The sequence below is a fragment of the Giraffa tippelskirchi genome, chromosome 4 (genome assembly GCF_054371585.1).
Source record: "Giraffa tippelskirchi isolate mGirTip1 chromosome 4, T2T-mGirTip1v1.2.pri, whole genome shotgun sequence".
Taxonomy (NCBI): domain Eukaryota; kingdom Metazoa; phylum Chordata; class Mammalia; order Artiodactyla; family Giraffidae; genus Giraffa; species Giraffa tippelskirchi.
This window is the reverse complement of record NC_137278.1, coordinates 118973527-118996200: the sequence shown is the minus strand read 5'-3', so window position 1 is coordinate 118996200 and position 22674 is coordinate 118973527.

The following is a 22674-nucleotide window of genomic DNA, read 5'->3' as shown; positions in this document are numbered from 1 at the left end:
CTGATTTTTTAAAACGTAGGCTATCTCAAAGATGTCTAAGAATCACACCTAACTTTAATTGAAAGTATACTCATTCATTATGTTACTGAATTTTGAGGCTGATAATTTCAATTTTGCCACATATACACATGGCTATAATTATTATTAATAGTCTTTACAGAAATATTATTTTATGAAAAGTCATGCTTCATTTTGAAAACAAATGATCAAAAAATAATTTGAGGTAATGAAAAAATTTGTATGCTTTGAATACTCTTACCGATATACCAAGGGAAGGGAAGTTGCTCAGTCGTGTCCGACTCTTTGCGACCCCGTGGACTGTAGCCTACCAGGCTCCTCCGTCCATGGGATTCTCCAGGCAAGAATACTGGAGTGGTTTGCCATTTCCTTCTCCAGGGGATCTTCCCAACCCAGGGATCGCACCCAGGTCTCCCGCATTGGAGGCAGACGCTTTAACCTCTGAGCCACCAGGGAAGTCCTCCGATATACCAAGACAACTCTTCAATTTGAATCATATTGATACATGGCCCACATCACTGAATGCAAAGTTTATTCTTAGATGTTTGATGTTGCTGGATAGAGTGGTGAGGTGCCTAAGGGAATTTAAAAGTGTTATCAATTTGCTTGCTCAGATCAGATCTTAAGTGACTTAATTTTTTTGAATCTTCAATGAGTTTTATATAACCAGTACCCTTAACTTGATTGTTCAAAATCATAATAGCATAATGAATTAGGTGATTATAAATAAATAAAATGAATGACAGGAGTTTTAAAGGGATGAGGGAGGAACAGGGAATACTTTTATAAAATAATTGCACTACCAGTGAAATTTTATAGTGTTACTTGAAAGTGAAATTAGTTGTAAATGCATCTTCCACACTCAAGGGAAACCACTAATTTTTTTTCTAAGATATATAATTGATATGCTAAGAAAGGGAAAAATGGTGTCATATATAATAATAAAGAAAGAGAAGGCAGACAAATAGTGGAAAGAAAAAAAGAGTAAAAAGTCAAGAATTAGAATATAGTTTAAAAATATTGTAGAAACCAATTATATCAATAATCATTTAAAATTTGAATGGTAAAAGTTCACCAATTAAAAGACAGAGACCATCACAGCAGATTAGAAAACAAACAAAAAATCCCAGACCCAACTAGATATTTACAAGAAGTCTCTCTTAATTATTAAGACAAAGATAGATGAAAAGTGAAGGAACAGAGAAAGATACCAAGCTAAGACTAAACAATGCTGGAAAAAAATATATTGATTTTAGACAAATCCAGCTTCACAGCAAACTATCAGAGATAGAACAGGAAACTAAATAACTTTTCAGGGGTTAAATTTCCATAATGACCCATACTAGTTTGACTATCAATGAACCTATTCTAAAGTTTATATATGCGAGACAGAATAAGAGACACAGATGCATGGAACAATTTTATGGACTCTGAGGGAGAAGGTGAGGGTGGGACGTTCTGGGAGAATAGCATTGGAACATGTATATTATCATATGTGAAACAGAACACCATTCCATGTTCTATGCATGTGACAAGGGCTCAGGGCCGGGGCAATGGGATGATCCAGAAGGATGGGATGGGGAGGGAGGTGGGTGGGGGGTCCAGGAAGGGGAACACATGTAAACCCATGGCTGATTCATGTCAATGTATGGCAAAAACTATTACAATATTGTAAAGTAATTAGCCCCCAACTAAAATAAATAAATTTATAAAAAAAAAAAAAAAAGAACCCGCCTGCCAATGCAGGAGATGTAAAAGACAAGAGCACTCTTTTGTTTATAAAACAAAGGAACAAATTTAAAAACAAAACAAAAGGAAAAACAAACAACAACAAAAAACAAAAATAAACAAAATAAAAGAAAAAAAAATAAAGTTTATAGGGAGATTCAAAAGACTCAGTATAACTAACACAATATTAAAGAAGAAGAATAAAATCAATGGAATGACACTACAAGACTTGGAGACTTTCTATAAGTCTATAGTATGAGGAATCTGTATTATTGATGAAAGAATAAACACACAAATTGATAGAACAAAAAGCCCCAAGATAGAGCCACACAAATATAGACAAATTATTATTTAATTTTTGATTAAAAAGGAAAGGTGATAAAGGAGTCTAAAGAGAAAAATGGTGGGAAACCTGGACATACACATGAAGGAAAAAAATTTAGACACAGACCTTACATATTTCAGAAGAATTAAGTCAAATGGATCATAGATTCAAGTTTAAAATGTAAAGTTATAAAGCTCCAATAATATAGGAGAAAATCTAAGTGATCTCGAGTTTGAAGATGACTTTTATATACAACACCAAAAGCAACATTGAATGGTATGGTATGGTATGGTATCAAAAGAAAAAAATGATATGCTGGACTTTATTAAAAGTAAAAATTTATTCTCTACAAATACGCTGTTAAGAGAATTCAGGGACAAGCCATAGGCTGGGAAAAATATTTGTAAAACATATCTGATAAAGCACTTGCATCCAAATATGCAAAGAGCCCTTAAAACTTAATAATGATGAATAGATACAGGAATTGCAGTACATATATAGAATGGGATATTACTGTGCTATTAAAAAAAATAACACATTTGAGTCAGTCCTAATGAGGTGGATGAACCTAGTGCCTATGGTACAGAGTGATGAAAGTCAGAAAAAGGATAAATGTTGTATATTAATGCATGTGTATGTTGGTGGTTTAGTCGCTAAGTCGTGTCAGACTCTTGCGACTTCATGGACTGTAGCCTGCCAGGCTCCTCTGTCCATGGGATTCTCCAGGGAGGAATACTGGAGTGCGTTGCCATTTCCTTCTCCAGGGAATCTTCCCTACCCAGGAATCAAACCCGGGTCTCCTACATTGCAGGCAGATTTTTTACCAAATACCTTCTAGGGAAGCTACAAGATAGTACTGATGAACCTATTTGCAGGGCAGCAGTGGAGAAACAGACATAGAGAAAACACTTGTGGACACAGTGTGGGAAGCAGAGGGTGGGACGGATTGAAAGAGTAGCATGGGAACATATACATTACTCTAAGTAAAATAGATACCCAGTGGGAATCTGCTGTGTGACACAGCTAATAGTGCTCTGTGACAATCTAGAGAGGTGGGATGGGGTGGGAGATGGGAGGGAAGTTAGAGGGGGAGGGGAAATCTGTGTGGCTGTGACTGATTCATGTTGATGTATGGCAGAAACCAGCACAATATTGTAAAGCAATTTCCTCTAATAATTTTTTTTGAAAACTTAGCAAACAGCTGAATAAAAAGCATCAAAAGATGAGAACTCATACCTTGCCAAAGAAAATACATCAATATTAAATGATATAAAAGATGCTTAACATATGTCATTTTAGGGAACACAAAACAATAATGTGATACCACTAAACAATTATTAGAATGGCTAATCCAAAACACTGACATCAATTGCTAGCAAACTATGGAGTAATAGGAAACTTTACCTGTTGCTGGTGGGAATTCATCAATGTACACATTGAAAGACAGCATGGCAGTTTCTTACAAAGCTAAACAGTCTTACATTGTCTAGCAATCACACTCCACATTATTTACCAAAATGAGTTGAAAACTTGTGTCCACACAAAAATCTGCATGGATTGTATAAAGCATCTTTATTCATAATGGAAGCAAGTGATATGTTCTTCAAAAGGTGAACTGACAAACTATAGCACATAAATACAATGGAATGTTATTCAACAATAGAGTGAAATGAACTCTCAAGGCAAGAAAAGACATGGAGGAATTTTAAATGCATATTGCTACATGCAAGAAGCCAATCTGAAAAGGCTACATGTTGTATGAAACCAACTATATGAACTTCTGGGAAAGGCAAAACTACAGAAGTTATAAAGATATCAGTGGTTACCAGGGGCTTGGATGGAGGGCAGGGACATGAATAGGAGGAACATAGAGGGGTTTTAGAGCAGTAAAAAGTATTCTGTATGATACTAAAATAGCAGCTATGTAGTATATGTTTGTCAAAACCAACAGAATTAAACAAAACAGAAATCTGAATTCTAATGTAAAGTATAGACTTTAATTAATAAAGCACATTGGTTCATCAATTATAAGGAATGTACAAAGCTAATAAAAGATGTTAATAACAGAGGAATATCTAAGGGGGGAACATAGGAGAACTTTCTGTAGTTTTTGGTTTTTTTAATTATTTATTTTAATTGGAGGCTAATTACAATATTGTAATGATTTTTGCCATACATTGACATTCTGTTTGATTTTTCTGCAAATCTAAAACTTCTCTAAAGCAAAGTCTATTTTTTTAAAGAGATTTTCATCATATCTTTAAAACAATGTAATTTAGCCCATTCTGTCTGAAAGAGAATTTGGTACTTATGAGTGGACTGCCACCTCAAAAATTAAAATCTATTTGTGTCATTGTTTTAGGGATTAAGCATCTGGTAGTGAAGGGGGAAAGAGTATGGGACAGTATCTATATAAGTAGTGGGAAATACTCAGTAAAATACACTGACAAAAAATTGGAAGAAGTATAATACAGCTAATTTACCCTAGGGTGGTGGATGTTGAGAGGTTAAAAACAGCTTGTTGATAGCATGCACATTTTGTTATTAGCTGTTGTTTGGCAAAGCATTATGATAAACTTACAACTAAGTGAAAAATTGCTCATTTTGCAAAGAAGGATAAAAGGGAATAGAGAGTCAATAAGACATTAGGACGGAAAAGACAACTCACCCAGAGTCAAAAATTAATTAATAATAATGAGAACTTATTTTTAATGAAAGAAGACCATGAGATAAAATTTAGCTTTGCTACAAGAAATAAAACAAGGTCATGATCATCATGTGGTCTACTGTTTGAAACTGGAGATGGGTTAAGACAGTGACTGACTTTTTCTTTCCATTATATGCTTATTTGGTTCATACCTCTGCACAATGATCATATTAGGAAGACGTTGCTTAAAAGTAAGTACACATTATAAGAAATGCCCAAGAACCCAATACCCACAATATATACTCTCATTTAAAATGAGTAAGGGTATGTTGCCAATATGAAGAAATATGCTGCATTTCATCTACTGTGCATCTATCTACACAGCTAATACTTTCAATTTATTTTTGTTTATTTCAAAAAACAAATAATTTGGCTTTCTGGTTCAACTTCTAATTTGAATTTATTGTATAAAACTCAAGGTTTTCTACTAGAATTCTAAACAAAATGAGCAAGTTAAAATACTTTTTGCCTGTTTTTCTGCTAAATCTTCCTATAGTAAACAAACACCATGCAAGGAGATTACATTCTTAACCAAGTTTTTAAAATACTTCAAGTACCTTCAACTGGAAATCTCATGTTGATTTGAATTTCTCTTCAAGATATTTTGGGACATACAAACTAACTATAATTACAGAATATCTTTCAAACTTATGTAATGAATGAGAAATCTGTAATAAAAGATCCTTTACATATTACCACTGCACTAGAGTAATAAGTTCACTCAGAATATTACTGTGATGCTGCCCTCTCTTGATTAGGTTACTTAATGTGACAGAGGCAAAAAAAGCAGTACCAGTCCAAAGTAATGTAGTACAGTAGATACAAAAACAATTTTGAGTTTAATAATTTTATACTATAATCAAAATGATTTAGCATAAAAACTTCAAAAATTAAAATGTTGACTCTAATTTTTAATGTGGAGAAATTCTTACTTTAAATAGCAGGGTATTCATTAAATGGCTGAAATCACAGCTTATTTTAGGAAAAATTATTTCATTCAGAATTTTTAACTTGGCTTTTTTCTCTTATTATTTCATTTAATCTGATGCCTTACTTTATGGTATCATAGCTTCACAACTTTATTCACTTCAGCAAGGAACACCACATAAAAAGAACTGCTTGAAAGGGTAACTGCATCACTAATGTGAACAGCATCAACTGCATTACTAATCTGTTCTTTCAACCACTGATTAGCATTGAAATTGATTTTGAACTTCTGTGACTAAAATGACATTAACCTAACATTTGCTATTAGAAACATAACACCTATTTCATGTTTGCAGGTGATGACACATCATTAATTTGATAACTTGATGTTGAAACTCTTTACAAGACATTGGAAACATTAATCCAAAAGAGCTCTATAAGATAAAGTAACTGTAAATGTCTTTGAATGCTAAGAAGTGAAAATGTCTTTTTTTTTTTGGAAAGTGGACTAAGCAGTTCTGGAATTTACATTAGTATTTCCTTTATTATAAGTCAGGAATTCTCAACTGTAGCTGTGTGTTGTCATCACCTAAAGAACTTTTCACACATTAATATATTGACTGCAAGCTCAGTGGTTCTGCTTCATTTGGTCAGGTAAGAGACCAAAGCATCAGGATCATTTTAAGCTTCCCAGATTAATTTAACTTGAAAGCCAGTGATAAGAATCAGTTTTAACCCAGCATTCAAATATCCACACTAATTTATACCTATTATCATGCAAATACTCATGCATGTTCCGAAATATTTTTTAAATAGCAAGTATAAATAAGTATTTTCAATCTTAGTTCATATGAAAAATTCTTGTGCAAGTGAAAAGTACAGTAATATCTATAGTTACATTGTAATATCTATAACAAATAGTGCTTTACTTTAATGTCAAAGATTTTCAATACTTTCAGTACAATTTTTATTCATATGGGGGAAAATACCACCATAAAATATTTAAATCTCTAAAAATATTTTTAAAGCATAGAATTATATTAAAATATTTTTTTCAAAAATATGAATCTATGGTGTTTGAATGAAATCCAAGAGAGATGTGCATGCGAGTTCAGTCGTGTCCAACTCTTTATGACCTCACAGACTATAGCCCATCAGGCTCCACTGTCCCTAAAATTCTTCAGTCAAGAATACTGGAGTGGGTTGCTATTTCCTCCGCCAAGGAAATAGTTCGCTCTTCCAGAACCAGGGATTGAACCCACAACTCTGGCATTTCCTGCATTGCAGGCAGATTCTTTACCGCTTGAGCCATTGGGGAAGCTCATTTGAATGAAATACTCGTTTTCAATATTTCTTCCATTATTCTTTACAAGTATTCATGTTTTATTCTATTAGAAATAACTGAGCAATAATTATTCCTAAAATAATAATTCTATATACAAATAACTCTATTTCTTAAAAGAAAATATTGCCCTAGATATTCGAGGCCAGGTTTCTAGGGATGGCTCTGATGCTTGCTTACTTTAAGGCCCAGGTAAACTATTAACTCTCCCTCTCTCCACTTGTATAAAACATGAGGTTCACATTAGGTTAATTCTAATGTTTTATAGAGGTATTTATCCCCATTCCAGTTCTATTACTAACACATAAGGAAAATTTAACTGACTTTTCCCAGGTAACTCAGCAGTACAGAATCTGCCTGCCAAGCAGGATCCCCTGCTCGGGTTTCATTCGAAGGGTTTCATCCCTGGGACAGGAAGATACACTGGTGCATGAACAGTCAGCATACTCTACTATTCTTGTTTCAGAAATCCCATGGACAGAGGAGACTGGCAGGCTACAGTTCATGGAATTGCAAAAGAATTGGGCATAACTTAGCAACTAAACAACGTTAGTTAGATCAATAGCTGAACCACACTTGATTGGCACTTCAACAGTGCTCAAAAATATTCAGAATAAATGAATGAATGCTTTACTCTCTCTGAATATTTTACTTTAAAACCCACACATTTTCCAAAAGTTAGGGTTTCATTTTTAGCTTCTACTAGTAAAATCTAAAATATTGCTTGGCAAGCTCCTTATTCAAATCTCATCCCATATATGTTACTTCAATAATACTATTAGACTATTAAATATACTGCTAATACAACAATAGCAACCATGCTAATTTCACTTTATATGGTACTTATGCTGTTAACCTGCTTTCATGATGTTGTCAAGGAAAGTTATTTTGACCCCACCTAACAGATGAGAAAACAGTCTTGTTTGCAAGTTGGGAACTGGTTGAACTTTCTTCCCTTTCTCTCTCCATTTCTTATAACTTGCTTGCTCTTTCTTGACAACACTATGTGGTGAGTTACCTTATGAAAAGGTCATTTGGCAAGGAGTGAAAGGCAATCTCTGGCTAACAGGAGAAAGGAATTAAGGCCCTTGTGACAGCACATGAACTGAACCCAGCGAACAACCAGGTGAGTGACCCTAGATGCAGAGCCTTACTTAGGGTTTAAGATGTCTGTAGCCCAGCTGACTTGTTTACTGAAGTCTTATGAGAGATCCTAAGCCAAAAGACATAGCTAAACCATACCCAGATTCTTAGGGGGAAAAATAGAAACTGATATAACAAATAGTTATTTTATGATACTAAATTTTGGATAATTTTATATGCATGAATAGATCACTAATACAACAAATATGAATATGAGCTTAAATTATTTTCACTATAGATCTAATTTGTGTGTTTCATTTAGACACTCACATGATACTCCTTAACTATTGAGTGTCCACTTTCTATTATAAATAACAGCACATGATTATTCAAGTGCCAATATAATATAAAATAACAGTGTTATTCAGAAGTTATATCCTTGGTACTATTAAGAGGAATCATTCTTCTAATGCAAGAGTTGGACCATAAAGAAGGCTGAGTGCCAAAGAATTGATGTTTTCAAACTATGGTGCTGGAGAATACTCTTGAGAGTGCCTTGGACAGCAAGGAGATCAAACCAGTCAATTCTAAGGGAAATCAACCCTGAATATTCATCAGAAGGGCTGGAAGCTGAAGCTCCAATACTTTGGCCACCTGATTCGAAGAGCTGACTCATTGGAAAATACCCTGATGCTAGGAAAGATTGAGGGCAGGAGAAGGGGGCAAAGAAGATGAGATGGTTGGATGTCATCACCAATTCAATCGACATGAGTTTGAGCAAACTCTGAGAGACAGTGAAGGAAAGAGAAGACTCTCTTGCTGCACTTCATGGGATCATAAAAAGTTGGGCACAACTTACCAACTGAACAACAACCACCAGTGTAGAGGATCATTGAACTGCTTGACACACAACAGTCAAAGAATATGTCTTTGACTCTCTGGAGTGTGGTATCTGATATATGAATGCATGAGTTAGAGAAGCCGCCATCTAATCCCTGTTAGCAGGTAGTGTGCACTTTGAGGGAAGTCTCAGGTCTCAAAATGTAGACACGCTGTTCTTTCTCACATACTCTCTTTGGAAGGTAACATTATGTAAACCTGAGATGCTATATGAAGTTGTCTTGTAATGTGAATTCTGAAACTGCATGGAGAGTCAAGTTTCTCCACATGCAGTCCTCAAGTCTCTGTTTGGGGCCTCTCGTAGGAAAACCTCATCTGACCCTAGCTTGAATTTGTGCACTGTATCTTATATTTCATGATGAGTAAGAAAATTTGAGCTATTGGGTCACCATTATAAAGTTGGATAACCATAACAATCTGGTTTTTTTTTTTTGAATATTGTTTCTAAGAGTAGAAACCAGTGATCAAGGGAGTTAAGATTTTGAACAAAGAATCTCCAACACATTCCATATGTACTATTTATTTCTTAATGTTAGGTAAGTCATAACTCCTATCTCCTCATCTATAAAATTCACTGACACATTTATTTTTAGAATTGCAGAGCCATTGTGATGGCTAAGTAAGAGAATAATATATGCTATTTGTGATAGTTAAATTATTACATGGTGCTCCAGGAAAAATTAATAATATGAATGAACAGACAATATTCATGTAGTATTTTAAAAGATCTCAAACTCACATCTCCAAGATGAGAATTAAAAATGTCATTTACATCTATTTAATTTCAAGTATTTTCTTCCCAAAGGAAGGCAATGCCAAAGGATGTTCAAATTGCCATACAATTGCACTCATTTCACATGCCGGCAAGGTAATGCTCAAAATCTTTCAAGTTAGGATTCAGAAGTACATCAAATCTGTATATTGTCACCCTGCATATTTACTTTGTATGCAGAGTACATCATGCAAAATGCCGAACTGGGTGAAGCACAAGTTGGAATCGAGATTGCCAGGAGAAGTATCAATAACCTCAGATATACAGATGACACCACCTTAATGGCAAAAAGCAAAGAGAAACTAAAGAGCTTCATGGTGGAACTGAAAGAGAAGAGTGAAAAAGCTGGCTTACAACTCAACATTCAAAAAATGAAAATCACGGCGGCTGCTGCTATTGCTAAGTCGCTTCAGTCGTGTCCGACTCTGTGCGACCCCACAGGTGGCAGCCCACCAGTCTCCTCCATCCCTGGGATTCTCCAGGCAAGAATACTGGAGTGGGTTGCCATTTCCTTCTCCAATGCATGCATGCACCCTAAGTTGCTTCAGTTGTGTCCGACTCTGTGCGACCCCATGGACAGCAGCCCACCAGACTCCTCTGTCCATAGGATTCTCTAGGCAACAATACTGGAGTGGGTTACCATGTCCTTCTCCAGACAATCATGGCATCTAGTACCATCACTTCAGGCAAATAGATGGGGAAACTGGAAACAGTGAGAGACTTAATTTACTTGGGCTCCAAAATCACTCTAGATGGTGACTGCAGCCATGAAACTAAGACACTTGCTCCTTGAAGAAAAGCTATGACAAACCTAGACAGCATTATTAAAAAGCAGAAACATTACTTTGCCGATAAAGGTCCATCTAGTCAAAGCTATGGTTTTTCCAGGAGTCATGTATGGATGGGAGAGTTGAACCATAAAGAAGGCTGAGTGGCAGAGAATTGATGCTTTTGAACTATGGTATTGGAGAAGACTCTTGAGAGTTCCTTGTACTGCAAGGAGATCAAACCAGTCAATCCTAAAGGAAATCAATTCTGAATATTCATTGGAAGGACTGATGCTAAAGCTCCAATACTTTGGCCACCTGATGAGAAGAGCTGACTCATTAGAAAATGCCCCAATGCTGGGAAAGATTGAAGGCAGGAGGAGAAAGGGACGACAGAGGATGAGATGGTTGGATGGCTTCACCAACACTATGGACATGAGTTTGAGCAACTTTTGGGAGATGGTGAAGGACAGGGAAGACTGATGTGCTGCACTTCATGGTGTCACAAATAGTAGGACACTACTGAGCGACTGAACAACAACAAAAAGGATAATGCCATCAAGGTGTTGCATTCAATATGTCAGCAAATCTGGAAGACCAAGCAGTGGTCATAGAACTGGAAAAGGTCAATCCTCATCCCAATTCCCAAGAAGGGTAGTACCAAAGAATGTGTGAACCATCAGACTATTACACTCATATCCCATGCTAGTAAGATCATGCTTAAAATCTTGCATGCTAGACTTCAGCATTATGCAAACCAAGAACTTCCAGATGTCCAAGCTGGGTTTAGAAAAGGAGGAGGAGCCAGAGATCAAATTGCCAACATTCCTTGGATCATAGAGGATGATATAGAATTCCAGAAAAATATCTATCTCTGTTTCATTGACTACGGCAAAGCCTTTGACTGTGTAGATCATAAAAAAAAAAAAATACTGTGGAAAGCTTTTAAAGATATGGAAGTAGCAAGACATCTTACCTTTCCCCTTATAAACCTGTATGTGGGTCAAGAAGCAACATTTAGAAATCCTGTATGGAACAACTGATTGGTTCAAGACTGAAAAAGGAATATGACAGGGCTGTATGCTGTCACCCTGTTCATTAACCTATACGCTGAGCACATCATGAGAAATGCTGGGCTTGGATGAGTTAAAGCTGAAATCAAGATAGACAGGAGAAACATCAACAACCTCACATATGTGGATGATACCACTCTAATGGCAGAAAGTGAAGAGAAACTAAAGAGCTTCTTGATGAGGGTGAAGGAGGAGAGGGAAAGGGCAGGCTTAAAACTAAATATTAAAAAAAAAAAAAACAAAACCTAAAATCATGGTATCAAGCCCCATTACTTTATGGCAAAGAGAGGAGGAAAAGGTGGAAGTAGTGACAGATTTCCTTTTGTTGGGCTCTAAAAATCACTGCGGATGGTGACGGCAGCCATGAAATCAGGTGTTTGCTTCCTGGCAGGAAAGCATGACAAACCTAGATGGTGTGTTGAAAAGCAGAAACACTATTCTGCCAAATAAGTTTTGTATAGTCAAATCTATGGTCTTCCCAGTAGTCATGTACAGTTATGAGGGCAGGACTGTAAAGAAGACTGAACACTGAAGAACTGATGCCTTCAAACTGTGGTGCTGGATAAGACTCCTGAGAGTTCCTAGGACAAGGAGATCAAGCCAATCAATCTTAAAGGAAATCAACCGTGAATACTCCTTGGAAAGATTGATGCTGAAGCTGAAACTCCAGTATTTTTGTCATCTGATGCAATCAGCTGACTCATTGGAAAAATCCCTGATGCTGTGAAAGATTAAGGGCAGAAGGAGAAGAGGGCATCAGAGGATGAGATGGCTGGATGGCATTACCAAAGCAATGGACATGAACTTGGGGCAAACCTCGGGAGATGGTGAGGGACAGGGAGGCCTGGCATGCTGTAGTCCATGGGATTGCAAAGAGTAGGACAGAACTGGGAAACTGGACAACAACAACAAAGTATATCTTATCTCCAGCTACCGAGTTCCTCTGAACCGCAAAGTCAAACCAGGAGAAGAGAGTTGGTTTAGCAATTACTAGGTGGAGATGTAAACTGGCACCAGAAAATTGGCATTGCAATTGTATGTCCAAATAAACTGATAGGTGTTAAAAAAAAGAAGGTCAGATATTAAGGTAGTGCTATTAGTCAATATTCAAGAAGAATATAAAGAATATAACATATGACAGAATTTAAAACAGCATGATACATGGGTAAACAAAAAGGTACAGAAGGAAACAGGATACAAAGGCCCTCTGAAAAAACTCAAGGGACTTCAGAAAGTTGTAGAAGGACAACAGTAAGAGAGCAAAGGTGAAGGACAACAAGAAACAGAGGGGATGCCATTACTGCCAGGTAAAACCTATTTATCTTTCGTAGCTATTGAACAAAGTGACTTAGTGAACAAAGTCTCCTAGTGACTCACCATATCTGGATATTTTACAGCCCAAATACCAAGATTTGGTGCTATTTCATTTTAAACCAACAAACCTTGTCCATTTAAAATCAGACTACTCACAGGCACTTTTAGCTCTTCCTGAACCCGCCATCGACACTGTTTGACATACAAGAGATGCTCAACAAATGTGGACTTGATGGATAGGCACAATTCATTTAATTCTGATGCTAGAAGAGCCTCACTTCTTTCCTGAGAAGGTATTTAAGCATGTTTTTTTAAAGAGTAGACGAATTAACAGAACGGAACTGTACTAAAGATTAAACTCTTTTTAGGAAAAAAGGATTCATGACAGACTTGTTTTTCAAATAAACCATCAGAAAAGTTTAATCCTTTTTGATTAAATAGGACATTTACATTCTTTAACCTCCTTATATAATCCAGAAATTTCACAATACTAATGTGGGTTCAATTTGAAAATAAAATAAAATGACTGAAATGCTACTTTACTCTGAAAATGATGATTCTGACAATGCTTTTGTTACATTCAAGGTGAAAATAATAGCACGGGTCTATAATATTGCCACTTTAAAATAAGTAAACTAGTAAAAAATAATGAAAGAATCCTATGAAACAACTTGGGGATCATAAAAATGGGAAAGCAACAATAAAAACCTCAAGAAGACAAACATGTAAGATATGTTTCGCTAAAGTAAAAAGAAAAAAAAAAGGAACCAAAGAAAAATCTGATACGGCCATGAACTTTAAAAGTAGCTATAAAATGAATAAAATAAATAAAAACAAGAACATATACTATATACTATTAAGTATTTGATTCCCTTCCAAAAATTGTGTGTGTGTGTGTGTGTGTGTGTGTATGGGGGTGCTCATGCACAAATGCAAGTATACCAGAAAATAGCTTCCTACTTACCATCATGTGGTGAAATACACAATCATTGTAGCAGAAGCTTGCATGGTACTTCAATAGTTAGAAGTTTATTATAAAAATAAAGGACTGATCTGGAATTTACAGCTAAGTATGTCATTCTATATATTACGGTATGTAATCAATTTCTGATCTGAATATATAAATGAAGGCTGAGATGCACTTTCTATACTGAGAGTCTAGTATTTGGAATGAAGCACATACAAATGTTAGTATCTTGATTATGGCAAACAACCTGGCCCTAAAGACCTATGATCATGACCATCTCACCTGTAGTTACTCAACCACTTGATTATCATCTAATTGAAATTTAAAGGATGATCTAATAAAGAGAAAGTGTTCTCTATAAAATATTTTTTTCTTGAAATGAAAGAGAAGACTTCCGAAATATTTCAAAATAAGCAAAATAAATATTAAATGATGAGTAAATGTAAGTTATACAAATGCTGAAAATACAGACTATTAATCAAGAAAAGTAAGTATATAATTAAGTACAATTAAACATGAGATGATGAAATAAAGACCTAATTGTGAAAAACAAAGATTACTGCTGAATATCGAGGCTAGAATACCTGGGAGGTCACTAAGCTTTGATTTTGGGCAAACGCAGTACCTTAAGAGCACAAGATTGTTCAAGTGTTATCCTTTTTTAAAATACTTAGATTATTTTTCCAACTTACTTGGAATTCTGGAAATTAAAGCTCTAATAAATGTTTTCCTTATGCTTATTTTTGCCTAGTATTTTTTAAATATAATCAAAATCATATTTTTCATACTGATGTTGGATTTTGAGTCATGACTGGAAGTCCCCATACTCCTTGGCTAGAAAGAAATTCACTCACTTTATTATCTTAATTTTATGGTACATTTGATACATTTACATAGTTGATCCAAAGAGAAAAGATTTGGAATTCAACTTCTTATAAAATGGGAAAATAGACTCAATTTTTTTTCCCCCAACATTGGTTATTAAAGTGTCATTTGTTCTCTGCTAATTTAAGATAGTATATTTAGGGTGAGTATTTTCATTGACTGATGCTGAAGCTGAAACTCCAATACTTTGGCCAACTGTTGTGAAGAACTGATTAATTTGAAAAGACCCTGATGCTGGGAAGGATTGAAGGCGGGAAGAGAAGGGGACGACAGAGGATGAGATGGTTGGATGGCTTCACTGACTCAATGTACCTGAGTCTGAGTAAGCTCCAGGAGTTGGTAATGGACAGGGAAGCCTGGCCTTGCTGCAGTCCATGGGGTCGGAAAGAGTCAACACGACTGAGCGACTGAACTGAACTGATTTTCATTAGTCTCTGTTTATTTGCCATTCTCCTTGCTCTTCTTTTCCCAGGGTTTCCTGGAAAGTCTCACTTATTTGTTCTTCAGAGTACATTTTCCAATCAGAGTTGCCTAGCTCAAAGTTGGAGGCAGGGACTTGATACTACTTTAGTTGAAATTTTAAAACATTCAAAAATTAAGGAATAACTAAATTTTTTCAGATTTTGAGACTTTCTATCCAAGTAAATGATTATCTTTTTCATTTTAAGTCTAGTTTTTTGTCTTTAAATATGTGTTTTACAGCTATCTGTTGGTTCTTTGGTATTACTAAGTTTATGCCTAAGCATATTTAATTTTTGCTATCAAAATACCTTCTCTTTTAATATTTCCTCCTACTCATTTTTTGTTTGTTTTTGGTTTACATCATTGATTTTTTTTACATCATTGATATTTGTTTTTAGAATGTTGATTATAAAGCCATATATTTGACTGAATTATCTTGATACTTGTTTTCACTTTGTAATTGATTTTGGGGGAGATTCCAAGACATATTTTTTCAGGTTATATGCAGAGAGAAATGAGGCTGTTTTCCTTTCCAATTCTAATTATGCTCATTGTCTTGTCTCATCTCATTGCAATAGCTAATATCTCCAAAACCATGTATCATTAACTGTGAAATGTCTGATAATTTACCCTACTTGCAAGCTAACAAATTAAACTGACACACTCCCAAGGATGTTGACAGAAGGCATGCAATTCCTGGGTCAAACAGAAAGGAATTTACAACTCACAACAAAGCAGGCAGCATAGGTTTCATATATCTAGTAGTTTTCTTTGCTCTCGGAGTTCTACAAGGATGATATGGAGCAGGCTAGGTGGATGCTGTGCATGCAGTGGGTCTGTGTTACAATTGTTTAACTTCCAGCTTGGAATACCCCCAACAACATAAGGCTTTCCTTGTAGAAATTCTTTCCTGGTAAAGAATTTGCCTACAATGCAGGATCCCTGGGTTAGGAAGATCCCCTGAAGAAAGAAATGGCAACACACTCCAATATTCTTGCCTGGAAAATCCCATGGACAGAGGAGCCTGGCAGGCTACAGTCCATGGGATTTTAAGAGTCAGACACAACTTAGCAACTAAACCACAACAACATAAGGAGAAAACAAGCAAAACTATTAACCCTTTCATCTCAGGGGAAGACATATTATGTTTATTCATCTGGTTAGTAAACAAATCTGACCCCCAGCTCTGCAATGAGATAGTATGTCTATATTCCAAGGCTGCTTACTCTACAAATGCAATTGAGAGTATGTTCTGGAACAAAAGTTGATATAAGACCTTCAGAAAGAACATGGACAACTTTTTCCACACATCATGTTAAGTATTAGTGAAGAAAAAACATGTATTTTCTTGTTTCTGACTAAATAGAAAAATTCTTAGTATTTCTCTATTGTCTGGCTTCAATACTGAGATATATTGAGTACATACTATATGAGATATGTTAAATGAATATCTGCTGATCCAAAATGACTGTCTTAAAAAAAAAAAAAGTAATATTTTGTCAATTAACTTTTAAGAATCTACGGATGATCACATGCTATTTTATATCAATTAATATATAATAATGCATAAATGAAAGGCTCAATGGAGAAATTAATGAAAATTAATATATTCCTATTATTATTATATATATTATATATTGGGTTGGCCAAAACTTTGTTCCATAACATGGAAAATCTTGAAAGAACTTTTTGGCCAACCCTATATATATAGAAAGAAATCTATGACCCACAATCATCCACACCCTGTTCATTCCCTTCAAGTTGATTATATCCAGGACCTGTAACTTCACTCTAACCAACAGAATATTGTAAAGGCAATGGGATATTACTCTAGTGATTGCATTCCATTATATGAAATTTTTAAGAGGGATTTTGTAGACACAAGATCCTAATAAGTTTATGTTAATTAAAAGGGAAGTCATCTTGGGTAGGCCTGATCTAATCATGTTAGTCATTTAAAAGAGTGTCTAGAGGTCAGAAACAGGAGAAGAAATTAAAAACAACAGAGATGTTCTCTTTCTGGCCATGAAGATGCTTACAGCCTTGTTACAAATTGCCTGTTGAGAGAGATGGCCTCTTGGAACTAAAGCCTCAGTTCTACCTCTGTGAGCAAGTAAATAATATCAGCAATCATGTGATCTTAGGAGAGAACCCTGGAAATTACATGAGACATTTCAAGTGCAGCCATGAGAGACCCTAAACAGAGGAACTGATTAAGCTGTGTTTGAACTTCTGAGTCATGAAAGCTGTGAGATAATAAATGTACATTACTTTAAAATGCTAAGCTTGTGATAATTTGTTGTGCAATGTGTGATAGATGTATTAAAGGACTTAATTAATGTACATAATGGATTTTTATGACTCCTGAAATGAACCATATTTTAAAATATTTTTTAAGATGTTGGCTTTGGTGTGATAATATTTTATTTCAGGCTTTTACATAAATTTTCATAAGTGAGTTTGGTCTTTGGTAGTACTTTTTAATGGATACAACATGCATATATTAGAGATGGATATAGCTCTCAATAAATTTGATAAGCATTTTACTTGTATTACCTATTGCCATATTTATATTTCCTTTGCAGCAAGAGACAAGGTTTGCTGTCCTTTGCCCAAGAGTAATAGCCTGCCATTTTTTTTTATTCATAAGAAAAACATAAGATTTAACATTGATTTTAGAAGATAGTTAACTTCTCATTCTTTTCTTTTTGGGGCTTTATATGTTTGTCCATCTGAATATATAGTCTAATAATTCTTTCAACTTAGACTATGCTTGATAAATTTCTTGACTCTCTGAATGTTAAAAAAAGATATTTATTTTACCCTGCCACTTGAATGCTCAATTAGCCATTGGCAGTTAGGTTCAAAATGACTGATGATAGAGGGCAGGTAGGAACATTTTTTCTGTTTTCTTTAGAGATATATTTCAAGCACTTGGAACCATGACTGAAAAATAATAGTTGTTTCATTAAATTTTTTGATGATGGAGTGACTATTTCATTATCGCTTTTTAAGAGCCTTATACATGATTTGACTATCTTTATTCCTTTACCATGTTCTCCATTTAGCATGTGCATATGCATGCATTTACTTGTTTTTATTGTAGTTTCTCTTTTTAAGAAATACTTAGAGTTGTATACCTAGACCTTTGTATTCTTTCTATTCAGTACCTGGATATTATTGGTTGGTATTTAATACTTTTCATATGAAACATAACTTTCTTCACCTCTGGAGAATACTTCTTGTTGTTTCTTTGATAACATTATTTTTCCTCTTTGCTGTCATTGTTGTAGCTTATATTTATATTTTCTATTTTAATGTCCCCTTCATATTTTCAAGTCTTTGTCCTCTATTTTGCTACTTTTTAAAAAAAAAATCTACCTCATTATTTCTAATACATTCGTTCTGCTATTAAGCCCATATATATTTAGTTTTATTACTACAATTATTAGATACATTTCAAGTAACTCTAGTGGTCCCATCTTATGTTCGGTTTGAACTATTTTAGTTTTTAAGATGAGGTGTCTACTACACACATTGTCTATTAACACATACTATTTATCAATGTTAATTCAACAATTATATATTGATGAACCACTACATTTCACTTTCCTAGCACTTGAAGTTACTGTGATTCACTAGAAAAAATCATTCTAATATTTGCATTATGCAGTTTAATTTTACTGAGGAAATTTTTTTTTTAAACTTATGTGTTTGTGCATGTATGTGAGACACAGAGAGAGGGACACACACACACACACAGATGTTTGAAGGGAATATTGTTAAGTAATAAGGAAAAAAAATAGATGTGATCCTTGAGGAAGAACCAGAGAAAGTGAAAACGCAAGTCATGCAAAAATTAGACAAGACATTTTTGAGGAGGAGGAACAGTATGTAAAAAGGTCTTTTTGGTGTATTTAGCATTAATGATCTTGCACAAAAAATGTTAATGACATTTTCCCCTTGGTATACCTGTTAGCATTTCTGAGTTAGCAGTTTATTTACATACATGATGACTTAAAACAGCAATTGTCTCTCATTTCTCATGAATTAGATTATTCTACTGATTTGAGTGAGGCTCAGTTTACCATGTCAAAGGTTATGTGTTTTAGAAGAACTGGTGGATTAATTAGAGGCTGGTTACCTTAAGATATCTTCATTTGAGATATTTCCCTGTGTTCTTCCTGATCCTACTTTAGTGTACCCTGGTTGTCTTCATGGTAGTGGCATAGTTTTAAGAGAGAAAGTAAAAATAAGTATTCTCTCAAGACTTTAAGTGTATCAAATGTGCTACACTCTCACTGGGCAAAGTAAGTTACATGGCTGGACCCAAAGTCAATGTGAAAACATGATACAAAATTATAGAAGTACATACATACAGGGGAACTCCTTAATTAGGGCCAATAATGCAATCAACGGAGAAGGCAATGGCACCCCACTCCAGTATTCTTGCCTGGAAAATCCCATCGATGGAGGAGCCTGGTAGGCTACAGTCCATGGGGTCGCTAAGAGTTGGACACGACTGAGCGACTTCACTTTCACTTTTCCCTTTCATGCATTCAGTTCAGTTCAGTCACTCAGTCATGTCCGACTCTTTGAGACCCCATGAATTGCAGCACGCCAGGCCTCCCTGTCCATCACCAACTCCCGGAGTCTACCCAAACCCATGTCCAACGAGTCGTTTATGCCATCCAACCATCTCATCCTCTGTCGTCCCCTTCTCCTCCCACCTCCAATCCTACCCAGCATTAGGGTCTTTTCCAATGAGTCAACCCCTCGCATGAGGTGGCCCAAGTATTGGAGTTTCAGCTTCAACATCAGACCTTCCAATGAACACCCAGGATTGATCTCTTATAGGATGGATTGATTGGATCTCCTTGCAGTCCAAGGGACTCTCAAGAGTCTTCTCCAACACCACAGTTCAAAAGCATCAATTCTGCGGCGCTCAGCTTTCTTCACCGTCCAACTCTCACATCCATACATGACCACTGGAAAAACCATAGCCTTGACTAGACGGATTTTGTTGGCAAACTAATGTCTCTGCTTTTAAATATGCTATCTAGGTTGGCCATAACCCTCCTTCCAAGGAGTAAGCGTCTTTTAATTTCATGGCTGCAATCACCATCAGCAGTGATTTTGGAGCCCAAAAAAATAAAGTCTGACACTGTTTCCACTGTTTCCCAGTCTATTTCCCATGAAGTGATGGGACCAGATGCCATGATCTTAGTTTTCTGAACGTTGAGCTTTAAGCCAACTTTTTCACTCTCCTCTTTCACCTTCATCAAGAGGCTCTTTTGTTCTTCACTTTCTGCCATAAGGGTGGTGTCATCTGCATATCTGAGGTTATTGATATTTCTCCCGGCAATCTTGATTCCAGCTTGTGTTTCTTCCAGCCCAGCGTTTCTCATGATGTACTCTGCATATAAGTTAAATAAGCAGGGTGACAATATACAGCCTTGAAGTACTCCTTTTCCTATTTGGAACAAGTCTGTTGTTCCATGTCCAGTTCTAACTGTTGCTTCCTGACCTGCACACAGGTTTCTCAAGAGACAGGTCAGATGGTCTGGTATTCCCATCTCTTGAAGAATTTTCCACAGTTTATTGTGATCCACACAGTCAAAGGCTTTGGCATAGTCAATAAAGCAGAAATAGATGTTTTTCTGGAACTCTCTTGCTTTTTCGATGATCCAGCGGATATTGGCAATTTGATCTCTGGTTCCTCTGCCTTTTCTAAAACCAGCTTGAACATCTGGAAGTTCACGGTTCACGTATTGCTGAAGCCTGGCTTGGAGAATTTTGAGCATTACTGTTCTAGCATGTGAGATGAGTGCAATTGTGCAGTAGTTTGAGCATTCTTTGGCATTGCCTTTCTTTGGGATTGGAATGAAAACTGATCTCTTCCAGTCCTGTGGCCACTGCTGAGTTTTCCAAATTTGCTGGCATAAGGAAATGGCAACCCACTCCAGTATTCTTGCCTGGAGAATCCCAGGGATGGTGGAGCCTGATGGGCTGCAGTCTATGGGGTTGCACAGAGTCGGACATGACTGAAGCGACTTAGCAGCAGCAGCAGCAATGCAATCAAACACAATTTGTTAATTTGTGAAATAGAACTTTTGTCAAGTATCATTTACTGGATCATTCTAGGCTCTGTTATCTCAGATTGTTTGGACACCAATGTGTAGATGCTGGTTTTGTGTATCATATTAAAACTGTTAATTATAGAGAAAACATACTTCTTTACAATATGAATGCATTCTACATCTTGAGTTCATTTTTGAAAATACTTTTCAAAGTCTTCCAGTTTTAGCTGATGGATTAGCTTATATTGGACTGGCTTTTCTGTTAAAAATAATTATAAATATAGACAAAATACACAAAATACTTTAAAAAGTTTTGGAAAACAGTCAATAGAAGGAGGATATGTGCATCTACAATCGTTAAGAAAGCATATAAAGCATGTGAAATAAGCCACGCTTACATTTTTTCCCTGAAGGTAGGTTTCTTTTTCCCTAAATTATTTGCACAGAAATAGAATACAAGGTAAACGTAACAGTATTACTGGCTTGCTGCTGCTGCTGCTAAGTCACCTCCGTCGTGTCTGACTCTGTGCGACCCCATAGACGGCAGCCCACCAGGCTCCGCCATCCCTGGGATTCTCCAGGCAAGAATACTGGAGTGGGTTGCCATTTCCTTCTCCAGTGCATGAAAGGGAAAAATGAAAGTGAAGTTGCTCAGTCGTGTCCGACTCTTAGCGACCCCTCAGACTGTAGCCTACCAGTCTCCTCCGTCCATGGGATTTTCCAGGCAATAGTACTGGAGTGGGGTGCCATTGCCTTCTCCGATTACTGGCTTGAGGAGACAGATATTGGAGCTCTGGGTGGCCAAAGACACTTTGGAAGGAGAAGGACCTTGCCTAAGAAATGAGTCACAGCCTAGGAGTTAGAACTACACCTTATAAGTAAGAGGAAAACTAAAATAAACCAAATTCAGCAAGACGTTGAGGATGAAAATGTTTTCACACATTTAAGCAAAGATTGATTATTTTGTAGTCATTATAAGTAGTCATCAGAACTTGTTGTTTAATCCATCAATGGAAGTTCAGCGAACACACATCACGAGCAAACCAATCAATGTCAGCCTCTCACTTAGGACAGTCAGCTAATCAAGAGCAGATGATTCCAGTAAAGGTATATCGGCTTAGAAAGAAAGTGAAGTCACTCAGTCGTGTCCGACTCTTTGGAACCCCATGGACTGTAGCCTTCCAGGCTCCTCCCTCCTTGGAATTTTTCAGGCAAGAGTACTGGAGTGGGTTGCCATTTCCTTCTCCAGGGGATCTTCCCAACCCAGGGATGGAACCTAGGTCTCTGGCATTGCAGGCAGACACTTTACCATCTGAGCCACCAG